This window comes from Belonocnema kinseyi, chromosome 9, assembly GCF_010883055.1.
Source record: "Belonocnema kinseyi isolate 2016_QV_RU_SX_M_011 chromosome 9, B_treatae_v1, whole genome shotgun sequence".
NCBI lineage: Eukaryota > Metazoa > Arthropoda > Insecta > Hymenoptera > Cynipidae > Belonocnema > Belonocnema kinseyi.
Window position 1 is genome coordinate 11,008,918 of NC_046665.1, and position 12,489 is coordinate 11,021,406.

Genomic DNA, 12,489 nt, shown 5'->3' on the forward strand with positions numbered 1-12,489 from the left:
ATTTAGCTCACATACTATCTAGTTGTCCAACACACGCGGGAACGACCTACATTCAAAGGCACAATGCGGCACTAAGAGTGATTTATTACCATCTCTGTCACTTCTACGGCATTCACCTTAATATCGCTCCTCTAAATGCTCCTAGGGAAATTAAGTCAATTGTCGAGAATGGGAAGTGCCGCATATACCGCATATATATGCTAAAACACTTGCGGGAAGAGTGCAGAAGGCGGTAGTCCTTGGATCACTCCATTTTCTTAGGTTGGACGAAACTTTTGCCGGATCGTCGTATTGGTTCCGTTCCAGACTGTAACCACCTATCTCATGGTCGTGAGACGTGGTTGTGGCTAAAATTTTACTGCGATTTCGCTGGGAGCGGGTGCAATTTTTCAGATTAGCATCCGCTCCCGGCAAAATCCTGCGGTTGTCCTTATTGTCCCTTGAGTTCCGGCCACTTGAAGCATAATCCGGCGACAGTGAGCAGATGCAGAGAATGTCTCATTGTTCTGAGAAAAACGATTAAGTGCAATAGATTGTCAAGTAATTTCCCGATCTATTCTGCTTATTCTATTGAACATCTTTGCAGGATTTTTGGAAGATGCGGAAACTTTGTACCCCGTCTCTAAGATGGTTATAGACAATGGAAATTGACTATGTTGTCCAGTATGTTTTCAAAGGTGGTGTATGGGGCAGAATACTTCAAGTATTCCCACCTAAAATTAATTTTTTTAGATCGGGTTGAAACTTGGCCGAATTATAGTCCTAGTGAACGTACATTGATTTACCAAATCGTAAGTTCATTTATCAACCGTTTATCAACGATATATCTCCCTAAGTTTTATTTTTTGCTTGAGAATCTAAATTGAAATTGATTTTTTGAAAAAAAAGCGTATTAAAAAAATGTCTATTTCTAAAAATAGCTTTTTTATACTCTTTGAAATCATGTAGAATAAAAAGTGGGTCGGCAATGTTTCCTGAATCAAACTTAAATTTTCACGCTCATTATGAATGAAATAAAAGGTGTGAGGTAAAATATATAACGTAATTTATATATTTCTGCACAGATAACACAGCCACACAAAACGAAAAAAGTGTGCGGATCTGGTAATAAGACACACGTATTCCTATGGATTTTGGGGCGCTGAATTCAAATTCGGCATCAAAAATCACCCATCACGTCATGGTTGAGCCATAACCTCAAAAAATGACGAAAAATCATGCACTGAGGCTAATAAATTTCAAAATAATGCTAGTGATGCAAATTTTCACTTTAAAAACATGTCGACAACTGTGAAGGATCAACCCTTGCTGATATCAACTTATTTAACATAACTTTATCCAACAGAACCTGACCTCACCTGACCTGAATTAACAGAAATTTATTGAACTACACGTAAAGCTTTGGAAGCATATGTTCCCAGTAGCAAATGTGTGCTACATCGAATGGGTCAACTCGATGCTAACCTAGAAATAAATCTAACCTATCCTAACCTAACGAAACACAATTAAACTGATTGTGTTGTCCCTTTGTGTTTGCGGTACCGTTTCATTCAGCTTCGGCTTAACCTACATAGAGGTTTAACCTATCCTAACCTAACAAAACCTGACCTAACTAAACCGATTACGCTGGCAACCCTGTTCTTGCGTACTTTCATATTTTGACATTAATAGCAGTAAATGTCTGGAGTTTCGTAACCGTTTGTTGCTAGCATTATTCGCCTGTGTCTGTAACCAGAGCATCTCCACGTGGTGACGGTGAGCAACGGATCCACATTGGTTGATTCCCTGGGTAAACGGCGTTCATGCCGTCATAGCAGACACAGGTAAAAAGTGTATTACGATGCAGGGAAAAACCCCAGTATCGGCTTTTGGTCAGGTTGGGAAAGCGGGCTCTCCGACGTCGTCATCATGCAACCGTAGCTCTTCATCAATGGATCACTTGGTTGGTATAGAGTCTCATGCAACAAGGAAAAAAACCGCGAGCATTTCTCAATCACATGCCTGCAAGAATAGGTCAGATTCATTCTGTTACATTTTCAGTAAATATGAAGTGAGCAGTTTGCGAAAATCAATCGACGAGTAAGTGAAAAGTCTTTACGAAAAGTGTTTTGACCGTAAATTGCTGCACCAAGAAAGAAAATGGGTTCTTCACGTCATTTGCAATTCTTGCAGACTTATGTTGTATCGTCTAAAAAATTCAAAAAACGAAAAGTACTGCAAGTACTCTACACCAACCACATGGAAAAAACCCGTTATTGCGAAGGACTGCTACTTTTGAATGAATTCCGTCAAAGGGTTCAACGCCAAAAATAAAAATAAAATTTCGTACATTAATGTGTGCACAGTCACAAGAGCAATTGAAATCAATAAAAATGCACGCCAGACAATCGGGTTTCACGAGAGAGCCATGCTTTATATGCCTGTGAAATAGCAGATCGAGCCAATCATTACAGCAAAAAATATTGGCCTTTAAGAGAGTCATTCAAACCTGCTTCTCATAATATCATCAACCAAAGCCTCGTTGATCCAAAAGAAATATTACTACCACCTCTCCACATAAAGCTTGGGCACATGAAGCAATTTGTCAAGGCGTTAGACAAAGATGGACAATGCTATAAGTATATATCCCTCGGTAACAAAGAAAGTCCAGACTACGAGAATATTGTTGCGAAAATGATAAGAAACTACAAAAAGTTAGGCTGCTTGATGAATTTAAAACTTCACTTTCTAGATTCCCATCTGGATAAGTTTCCAGAAAATGTTGGTGATTTCAGCGAAGAACAAGGGGAACGTTTTCATCAAGACATAAACGTTATGGAACAACAATATCAGGGTAGATGGGACGAGGTCATGATGGCTGATTTTTGCTGGATGTTGAAAAGGGAAACGAATGTAGGTCTTAAACGTAAGCGTAACTCTTTGCATCGTTCCTTCGAAGAAAAAAGGACATGTTATAGCAGGCAGAAAATAGACTGAAGTAGGTCTATAAATCAATTTAATTACGATAAAAAGCAAGATAAAATGTAAACACGAAAGATAGTATAAATATATCCCTTAAGTTTAAGAAAAGCAGAGAGAGAAAAATTTTGAATTCATTTGCTTATTTAAGTTACAGTTCTACATTTTAATTGATACAAACATTGTCAGATTAATTGAAATGGGGTCAATTTTACTTGTAGTTATAAGTTTCTTCAAATGAGTAATGTGCGTCTAAATTTTTAACCACCTGTAGTACAATGAAGAGACAGAATTATGAAGCGTTGAATTTAAGTGAAAAAATAAAAATGAATCGTTTACTTTAGTATTTGTACTAATTATTATTCATAATTTGAGTTTTCATCTAAAATAGAAATTTCGGATGTAGAGATGAAAATATTGTGAGGCGGACTTTGAAGGGATTTTTGAAATATAAAACCCTCATTTTGAATAATATTGTTTTTAAGTCAATATTAGTTATATCATATGTTAGAATAAAATATATTAAAAATATGTTGTTAACATAATTTAGCAAGTTTTCATTTTGAATTTGTATTTTTTGGGAAAGGCGGGTGACAAGGCGTTCAGCATACTGCGACTTAAAGAAAAATTATTCTGTGCCGGCAAAGTAAAGATTGATATCGAATTCGGTTATCCTGCACCTGTTTTTTGTTTTTTATAAGTAAACGATATTAATTTTTTGAAATATCGTTTCTGATGGCAAGGCGAGAAGTTACATGAAAAAACAACATGAATGTGGCTTTTTTTATATAATACAAAATTAAGATTTAATATTTTATGTTGAGCAAAAGCTGAAAATAGTTTGAATTAAGTTTTTTTCTTTGAAAACAGTAGTATTTTATTATTTTACTGAATTTGAAAACTTTGATAAAGACAGATTTGGTCAGAAAAGGTTAAAAAGGGTAAGAGGCTTGGCAATTAAAAGAAAAGATGGAAGACAAGTACAGAGAGTCAATTATCTGGTTTTAAATTACAAATTTTTTTTATTACTATATTAAAAAATTTTCTTACGAAATTCTGGAATTTTCAGTTAAATAATAATATTTTAACGGCATTTCATTCAGCACTGTTGAATTATAAAGTGTTGAAAGATTCAATTTCATACGCCACAACTATTGACCATCTGAATAAAAAATGTCTGAATTAAAAACGTTTTACGATCACGTTTTAAATGTTTAAAATTAAGAACAGCTCTACGGTCAATGATTGACTTTGTAGTTCACTTTTTTATTTCTTCATTATATTGAAAATGATAGAGTATAGACCCAACTTGTAATAAAACTTGGAATTCATCAGTTAAATCTTGTTTAACTCCCAGACTAAAATCGTCTTTAATATTATTTTTCATATTAAATTTAGCGTTTTAATGAAGGGAAAAAGTCATCATCATTTCTCAGTTTTAAAAAGTTTTTCATGATCATTGAAATGAAACGATTAGAAATATGAATAGTATAAATGTTCTGTTTGAATAAATAAAAAGGTGAACTGCAAAGTAAATTAATGACAGTAGAATTACTTTTAACTTTAATCTTTTAAAATAGAAGCGCAATCTTCTTAATTCTAAGATTTTTTATTCAAACTTTTAATAGTTGAAACGTATGAAATCGAAGCTTTGAACGCTTTCTAATTCAACAATTTTGAATAAAATGTCATTAAAAAATCAATATTTAAATAAAAAATCAAGTTTTTCGTAGGAAGCTCGTCTCCTAATTCGGACAGTTGCACTATTGGGCTAAAAATGTATGTATTTTGTTGAGAACTCATTCTTTAGAGTAGAAAGTTAAACTCCTTCGTTGAAAATTAATTTTTTTAGCTTAAAATTCAACTACTTTTTTGTGGGAGAAAATTAATCTATCTATAGCCATCTATTTCGTCTTTTTTGCTGCATTTTTTCGGCAAGTGTTTTAGCATATTGTTGACACGCAGGGATGCTTTTCAGACTATTAACAAGTGAAAGCTTGGAACCTCCAAGAGCGCCGATGATAAGGACGATTAGTTTAACAGAATATTCCGGGTACAATCGTTGCAACTCCCTTATAAGGACTCTACCTCTCTTCCTTTTCTTTCTCCTTGGCTATGATGTTTTTGTCAGCTGACGCTGAAAATTCGATATCGAACATGTTTCGCTTCTCGAAGTCAAGAAGAACCATGTCAGGCCTCGAGTGCGCACAGAAACAATTGTCGAGAATATAAAGTTCCAGTATATGCGGCACTTCTCATTCTCGAAAATTGACTCGATTTCCCTAGAAGCATTTAGAGGACCGATATTAAGGTAAATGCTGTAAGATTGACAAAGATGGCAATAAAGCACTCTTAGTGCCGCATTGTGCCTTTGGACATTGACTGATCCTCCACATTTCTGTGGAAGATGCCGTGCATTTTCTTATCGAGGAGCTGTTCACGAAACTTTTTCTCTTGGGCTTTCTTAATTTGGGCTTTCAGGAGTGAATACTCGAGATAGATAAGATTTGATGCATTTTGCTTACCCCTAATACTGAAGTTAAGTCCGAGTTTTTCACCAGCCTCCTCCGCTGATTTGTACATAAACGCTCCTTTGCCCACTTCTTCGTGATTCCTGACCATTTTAAGAAGAGGGTCTCTTGCATCTGCGACTCTATGTGCTGTACCCAGAATAATCCTGTTGTGAAGACATTCAAGACTCAATATTCCGCGACCACCTTGACGGCGTGAAATGTACAGTCGCGGAACAGAAGACTTAAGATGCATGCTTTTGTTCATGTGCATAACCTTTCTTGTCCCGCTATCAAGGGATCTGAGTTCGTTCTTTGTCCTACTGGGATGGCAAGCATATTCGGTGCAGATACTTTGTTCCTCGCCGACAGTTCGGAAGACCAAATCTGCCGGATGAGACGTTTGTATCTGCTTCGGAGAGTATCCTTTATAGATTTCACATCCTGGATGTGGCTCTGTGGCATGCCCAGCTTTGTATAAGTCTTTTCGGCGCAAAGGTGTCGTATAGCGCTTCTATCGACGAACTCAGCGTCTTCAGGGATGTTATTAAGTTTTACTCGCTTCAAATAAATCTTGGCGCATTTCCTAACCCAAATTCCATTTCAATTTCCTTAGTATATCGTTCGACAATCCCTAGAGCTAGATGTATTTGCTCTTTGTTTTTAGAATAGATCTTAAGATCGTCCATGTAAAATACATGAGTGACCCTGTACTTTCGATCTGCAGGTTTGCCGCCAAAGTACCCGTCGGAATGGCGAAGTGCTAGAGATAGAAGCAATAATGTAAGGCAAAAGAGCAGTGGGCTCATGGTGTCGCCCTGAAAGACACCTCTCTGAAAGGCGACCTTGTGAGTTGTCACACGATTTTTTCCAGATGAGATAGTAAATCTGGTTTTTCAAAGCGATATCAATCTCTCTATGCACCTAACGATTTGCGGATGAACCTTTAAGCTTTCAAAAAGACAGATGAAGAGTTGGTGAAAGGTCGCATCGAAAGCTTTCCGTTAATCAATCCAGGCCATCGATAGGTCACGCTGCTAGATTGCTGCATCTTTGAAGACACATCTATCAAGTAGCAGGTTCTCCCGACATCCCGCTACGCCTTTCACCAACCACTGCGGAATCGACTCTTTCGACTTTAAATATGAGTTAAAAATACGGGCCAAATGATGATGAGTTGGAGGAAACTTCTTCCACCAAAAGTTTTTGATACAGTCTGGTCCCGGAGCGGAATAGTTCTTCATCCCTCTTGATACTTTTTCACCTCCTCGGTATTGATGGGTGGGAATTCTTTATCAGGTGTTATGAGGGCATCACACAGCTCATTAAAGGTATTTAGATTTTCTGAGTCTTCGGCCAGTCTATGCTGCACTTCGTAGACTTCTCTCAAAATACTTCGACCTCCTCTGGTATGGGTAGTGTTCGACAGTAACTGGAGGGTCTTGGAAGAGTCGAGATTGGTCAGAGTGTTTTGCCCAGCCTGTCTTTATGGCAAGTTGATGCATTCGTCTTTTGGTCTTATGATCAACAGTTGGTTTTGTTATACGGTTCGCATCGGCCAAAGCTCTCGCTGCATTAAACACACCATAATTGATAGCCCTGAGGTCGAGTTCTTCGGAAAAATATCGACGAAGCTCGTCATCCATTTCAGCCAGATCTTCAGGCTTGATAGAAACCTTGGTGTTGATGTTTCTCCGGGTCATAAAGCATTGCTCTTCCTCTATCGAATGCCTGCTCGCGGTTGGTCTTAGTATCGCCTCTCTTTCTCTGTTGCCGGCTTGTTCTAGCTGTGGTAGAGTAGGCGTTCCGCTTGTATAGCCCCTTTTTTGGAGTAGTTGGGCACGGTTTCGCAGACGTTGAACCGTGCCATGTAAACCCGTTCAGGGGCCACACTCGCATCGTAGCACTCTAGCAAATCGTGATTCAGACGCTCCGTCCACCCAAAGGTCCCGAGATTCCCCCGATCCATCGCATTGAATCCATCTTCATTGCCTCCCCCAGCTCTAGAGTGGTCGGCATCCCTGCGCGTTCTGTTGTTTTGAACCGCACTTACTACAACTATGTTTGGTGTTATCATTGTTGTTCCCACGAGAAGCTAGGGAAAGAAGTTCGTCCGTCCTTGTAGAGCCCCGCATGCAAGGATAAGGCTGCGTACTCTGAGGTGTCGCCCGGTATTCCAGAGTCACCGTTCTAGACACCTCACCCAGGTGTCATTCAGCTTGCGGCACGGTTTTCACACCTTCGCTTGGGGGTTCATACCTTCTGGACCACTTCTGGACAATTGTCCGCGACTGCCTATTTATTTTTGTAACCATTTTCAGCAAAAACCCTTGGTACAGGGACCCTCTATCTGTAACCCGAGGACGTGAAATTGTTAATAATAATAATTGAAACTTTTATCCGAAAAGAAAGCAAAAAATTAAACGAAAGTAAATAATCACTTTCAAATAAACAATTCCAGCCTGAACTTTCTTTCTAATGAACGCATAGAAGCCTCCTTTAACATTTGCAGCAATAAATAATATATGTATTGTTTCCCATTATATAAAAAAATTCAATGTTTGGCGAACTTTGAGACTGATTGTACGTTCTTTACATCTCTAATTAAATTTTCATTGCATGCATAAGTTATTCGGGATAAGCAGAAAGTCTCGAAAAATGTTATCCCGCGATGGGGTCTAAAGTGAGTGAAAAAGTACACATTGTAAGACGAGTGGGATAAAATCGAATTGAAAAAAATTTGTTGCACACTTTGTTGATGCTTTTTGTATGTAAACTATGGATCAGATGCGAAAGTGTGCAAGGGTAAGTTTTCTTCTTGTTATCATAATCTAATTAATTCGGAAAGCAAACCCTGAAAATTTCCACAATAATTGCATAAAAATCGATCTTTATATCATGCTTTCTTGTGCTTTTCTTATAGACAGACAGACAAAATGCTAAAGAAGATAAAAAGATTCTCAATGCATACGCTTTTGGGGATACTGCCTTTCATGCAGGGGCCTTCGTAACATGAACGGATAGTAACTATTTCGGATAAGTGTTATACGAACTACCCCGTGGAAAATTTTTATAGTAATTGACCCCAGTTTCCACAAGAAAAAGTTCAGAAAACATAAAAAGATTAAAAATAATATAACACACATTGGACAAGATTCTAGTCTCGACATTCTCAATTATATATGTTTTTAAATGGTTTACTTTCAATTTGAAATTGGCGTCTCACTTCTTCTGCGTTGTATTCTCATTCCGCATTTCAGATTTGGTGGGTGAAATCCAAGATTTTTTGCATGCTAAGGGCTTAATAACAACACCAATTTAATGGAACCAAATTTTGTGTGCGTTCTCACGCATTACCTCCGAATTCTAAACGTCGCAAGAGTTGGAGCCTCCTTTGCAGTTGTATCTTTGGAGTTATCGATACCCGATCTTCTCTTATCTTTGGAGTTCGAATGTATTTGGATATTGTGTTTTATTCTGTTAAAGCTGTTTAATTAAATAATGAAATTGATAATTACACAGCCACACAAAAAAAAAGTTTGCGGATCTGGTAACAAGACACACGCATTCCTATGATTTTGGGGCGCTGAATTCAAATTCGGTATCAAAAATCACCCGTCACGTCATGGTTGAGCCATAACCTCAAAAAGTGACGAAAAATCATGCGCTGAGGTAAATAAATTTCAAAATAATGCCAGTGATGCAAATTTTAACTTCAAAAACATGTCGACAACTGTGAAGGATCAACCCTTGTCTGATATCAACTTATTTAACATAACTTTACTTAACAGAACCTGACCTCACCTAACCTGAATTAACAGAAATTTATTGAACTACACGTAAAGCTCTGGAAGCATATTTTCCCAGTAGCAAATGTGTGCTACATTGAATGGGTCAACTCGAGCCTAACTTAGAAATAAATCTAACCTAGCCTAACTTAACCTATCCTCACGAAACATAATTAAACTGATTGTGTTGTCCCGTTGTGTTTGCCGTACCGTTTCATTCTGCTTCGGCTTAACCTACATAGAGGTTTAACCTATCCTAACCTAACAAAACTTGACCTAACCTAACCTAACTTAACTTCACGTAGCACAATTAAACTCATTGTGTTGTCCCGTTGTGTTTGTGGTACCGTTTCATTCAGCTTCGGCTTACCTACATAGAGGTTTAACCTATCCTAACCTAACAAAACCTGACCTAACCTAACCTAGCCGAATGAAATTCAACCACACGCGTAGCTATGTAAGCGTACGGTTCTCAGTCTTAAATGTGTGCTATATTTAATAGGTTAACTCGATCTTAACCTACAAATGAATGTAACTTAACAGAACCTAACGAAATTTTGCTTAACGCAACACAACTTAACTTAAGTGTTCCCGTTGTAACACAATAAAATTCATTTCATTGTACTACATTAAACATGCAAATGAATAAAAGTTTTATTCCAAAATTTTTTCTCTCTGCTTTTCTTAAACTTAAGGGATATATTTGTACTATCTTTCGTGTTTACATTTTATCTTGCTTTTTATCGTAATTAAATTGATTTATAGACCTACTTCAGTCTATTTTCTGCCTGCTATAACGTGTCCTTTTTTCTTCGAAGGAACGATGCAAAGGGTTACGCTTACGTTTAAGACCTACATTCGTTTCCCTTTTCAACATCCAGCAAAAATCAGCCATCATGACCTCGTTCCATCTACCCTGATATCGTTGTTCCGCCACTTTTGTGTCTTGATGAAAACGTTCCCCTCGTTCTTCGCTGAAATCACCAACATTTTCTGGAAACTTATCCAGATGGGAACCTAGAAAGTGAAGTTTTAAATTCATCAAGCAGCCTAACTTTTTGTAGTTTCTTATCATTTTCGCAACAATATTCTCGTAGTCTGGACTTTTTTTGTTACCGAGGAAATTTGCGTTTACTGCTTTAAAACTTTCTTAAGCGTCCATTTCAATTTTCGTCATGTGGCTCATGAAATTAGTATCTATTATCAATATTCAAATCTGTGGTCCATCAAAGACTCCTTCTTTCAATTTAGCTTCTGAAACATTAGGGAATTTAATGGATATATACTTAAAGCATTGTCCATCTTTGTCTAACGCCTTGACAAATTGCTTCATGAGCCCAAGCTTTATGTGTAATGGTGGTAGTAAAATTTTTTCTGGATCAATGAGGCTTTGTTTGATGATATTATGAGAACCAGGTTCGAATGAATCTCTTCAAGGCCAATGTTTTTTGCTGTAATGATTGACTCGATCTCTGCTATTCCACAGGCATATAAAGCATGGCTCTCTCGTGAAATCCGATTGTTGGCCTAATATCATTGTTATGATTTTGACATCACGACATATTTGCCATTTGTAATTCGTGTAATTAACTTTTTCAAGAAGAATTTTAACATTGTTATATTCTTCTTTGATGACCGTTGAGTGAGCTATAGGGATAGGAGCGTAAGTATTCATGTTATGCAGTAGAACAGCCTTAATGTTGCGTTTTGACGAATCAATGAAAAGTCGCCATTCTTCATCTCTGTACACATTTTTCTTCAAGTGGTTCATTAGTCCGTTAACATCAGTGCAGTACACTAAAGACGTCTTTTCGTCTTTAACGAAAAACTTTCTGAATTCTTTGTCCCTGTCGCGATGAAACGAAACTTTTGTCTTTGGCTCTAGAAGATTTCTTCTTTTTAGAGCTGAAGCGGCAATTTCAGCGCCGCCTTTCGGTAATCCAAGATCTCTAATAAAATCATTCAGTTCTAGTTGCGGCACTAATATTGGAACCTTCAATTTCATTTGATGCACGCCATATTCGTCATCTTTTTCGTCATTTTCATCGGAAACATCAGAACTATTTTCTGTTCGATCACTGGTTTCACTACCGTCTCCATGACGTTGACTTTCAAATTCCATTCTATCATCTTCTAAAGCGCTTAAATCAGTCTGGCGTGCATTTTTATTGATTTCAATTGCTGTTGTGACTGTGCACACATTAATATACGAAATGTTATTTTTATTTTTGGCGTTGAACCCTTTGACGGAATTCATTCAAAAGTAGCAGTCCTTCGCAATAACGGGTTTTTCCCATGTGGTTGGTGTAGAGTACTTGCGGTACTTTTCGTTGTTTGAATTTTTTAGGCGATACAACATAAGTCTGCAGGAATTGCAAATGACGACGTCGGAGAGCTTGCTTTCCCACCCTGACCAGACTCCTATACTGGGGGTTTTCCCTGCATCGTAATACACTTTTTACCTGTGTCTGCCATGACGGCATGCACGCCGTTTACCCAGGGACTAAGCCAATGTGGTTCCGTTGCCCACCGTCACCACGTGGAGGTGCCCTGGTAACGGACACAGGCGAATTATGCTAGCAACAAGCGGTTACGAAACTCCAGACATTTACTGCTATTAATGTCAAAATATGAAAGTACGCAAGAACAGGTTTGCCAGCGTAATCGGATAGGTTAGGTCAGGTTTTGTTAGGTTAGGATAGGTTAAACCTCTATGTAGGTTAAGCCGAAGTTGAATGAAACGGTACCGCAAACACAACGTGACAACACAATCAGTTTAATTGTGTTTCGTGAGGTTAGGTTAGATTAGGTTAGATTTATTTCTAGGTTAGGCTCGAGTTGACCCATTCAATGTAGCACACATTTGCTACTGGGAAAATATGCTTCCAGAGCTTTACGTGTAGTTCAATAAATTTCTGTTAATTCAGGTTATGTGAGGTCAGGTTCTGTTGGGTAAAGTTATGTTAAATAAGTTGGTATCAGGCAAGGGTTGAACCTTCACAGTTGTCGACATGTTTTTGAAGTGAAAATTTGCATCACTGGCATTGTTTTGAAATTTATTTGCCTCAATGTATGATTTTTCGTCATTTTTTGAGGCTATGGCTCAACCATGACGTGATGGGTGTTTTTTGATACCGAATTTGAATTGAGCGCCCCAAAATCCATAGGAATACGTGTGTCTTGTTACCAGATCCGCACACTTTTTTCACCACTTTTTGACTCCTCCCTCCCCC

General features: G+C 37.8%; 2 protein-coding genes across 5 annotated transcripts in view; one reads left to right on the top strand and one right to left on the bottom strand.

Annotated features, from left to right (window-relative positions):
* Nucleotides 1-12,489, top strand: part of LOC117180165 (pseudouridylate synthase 7 homolog) — a 156,334-nt gene that overhangs the window by 49,663 nt on the left and 94,182 nt on the right. The gene's annotated exons all lie outside the window — the stretch shown is intronic.
* Nucleotides 1-12,489, bottom strand: part of LOC117180167 — a 76,640-nt gene that overhangs the window by 4,617 nt on the left and 59,534 nt on the right. The window lies entirely within an intron of this gene.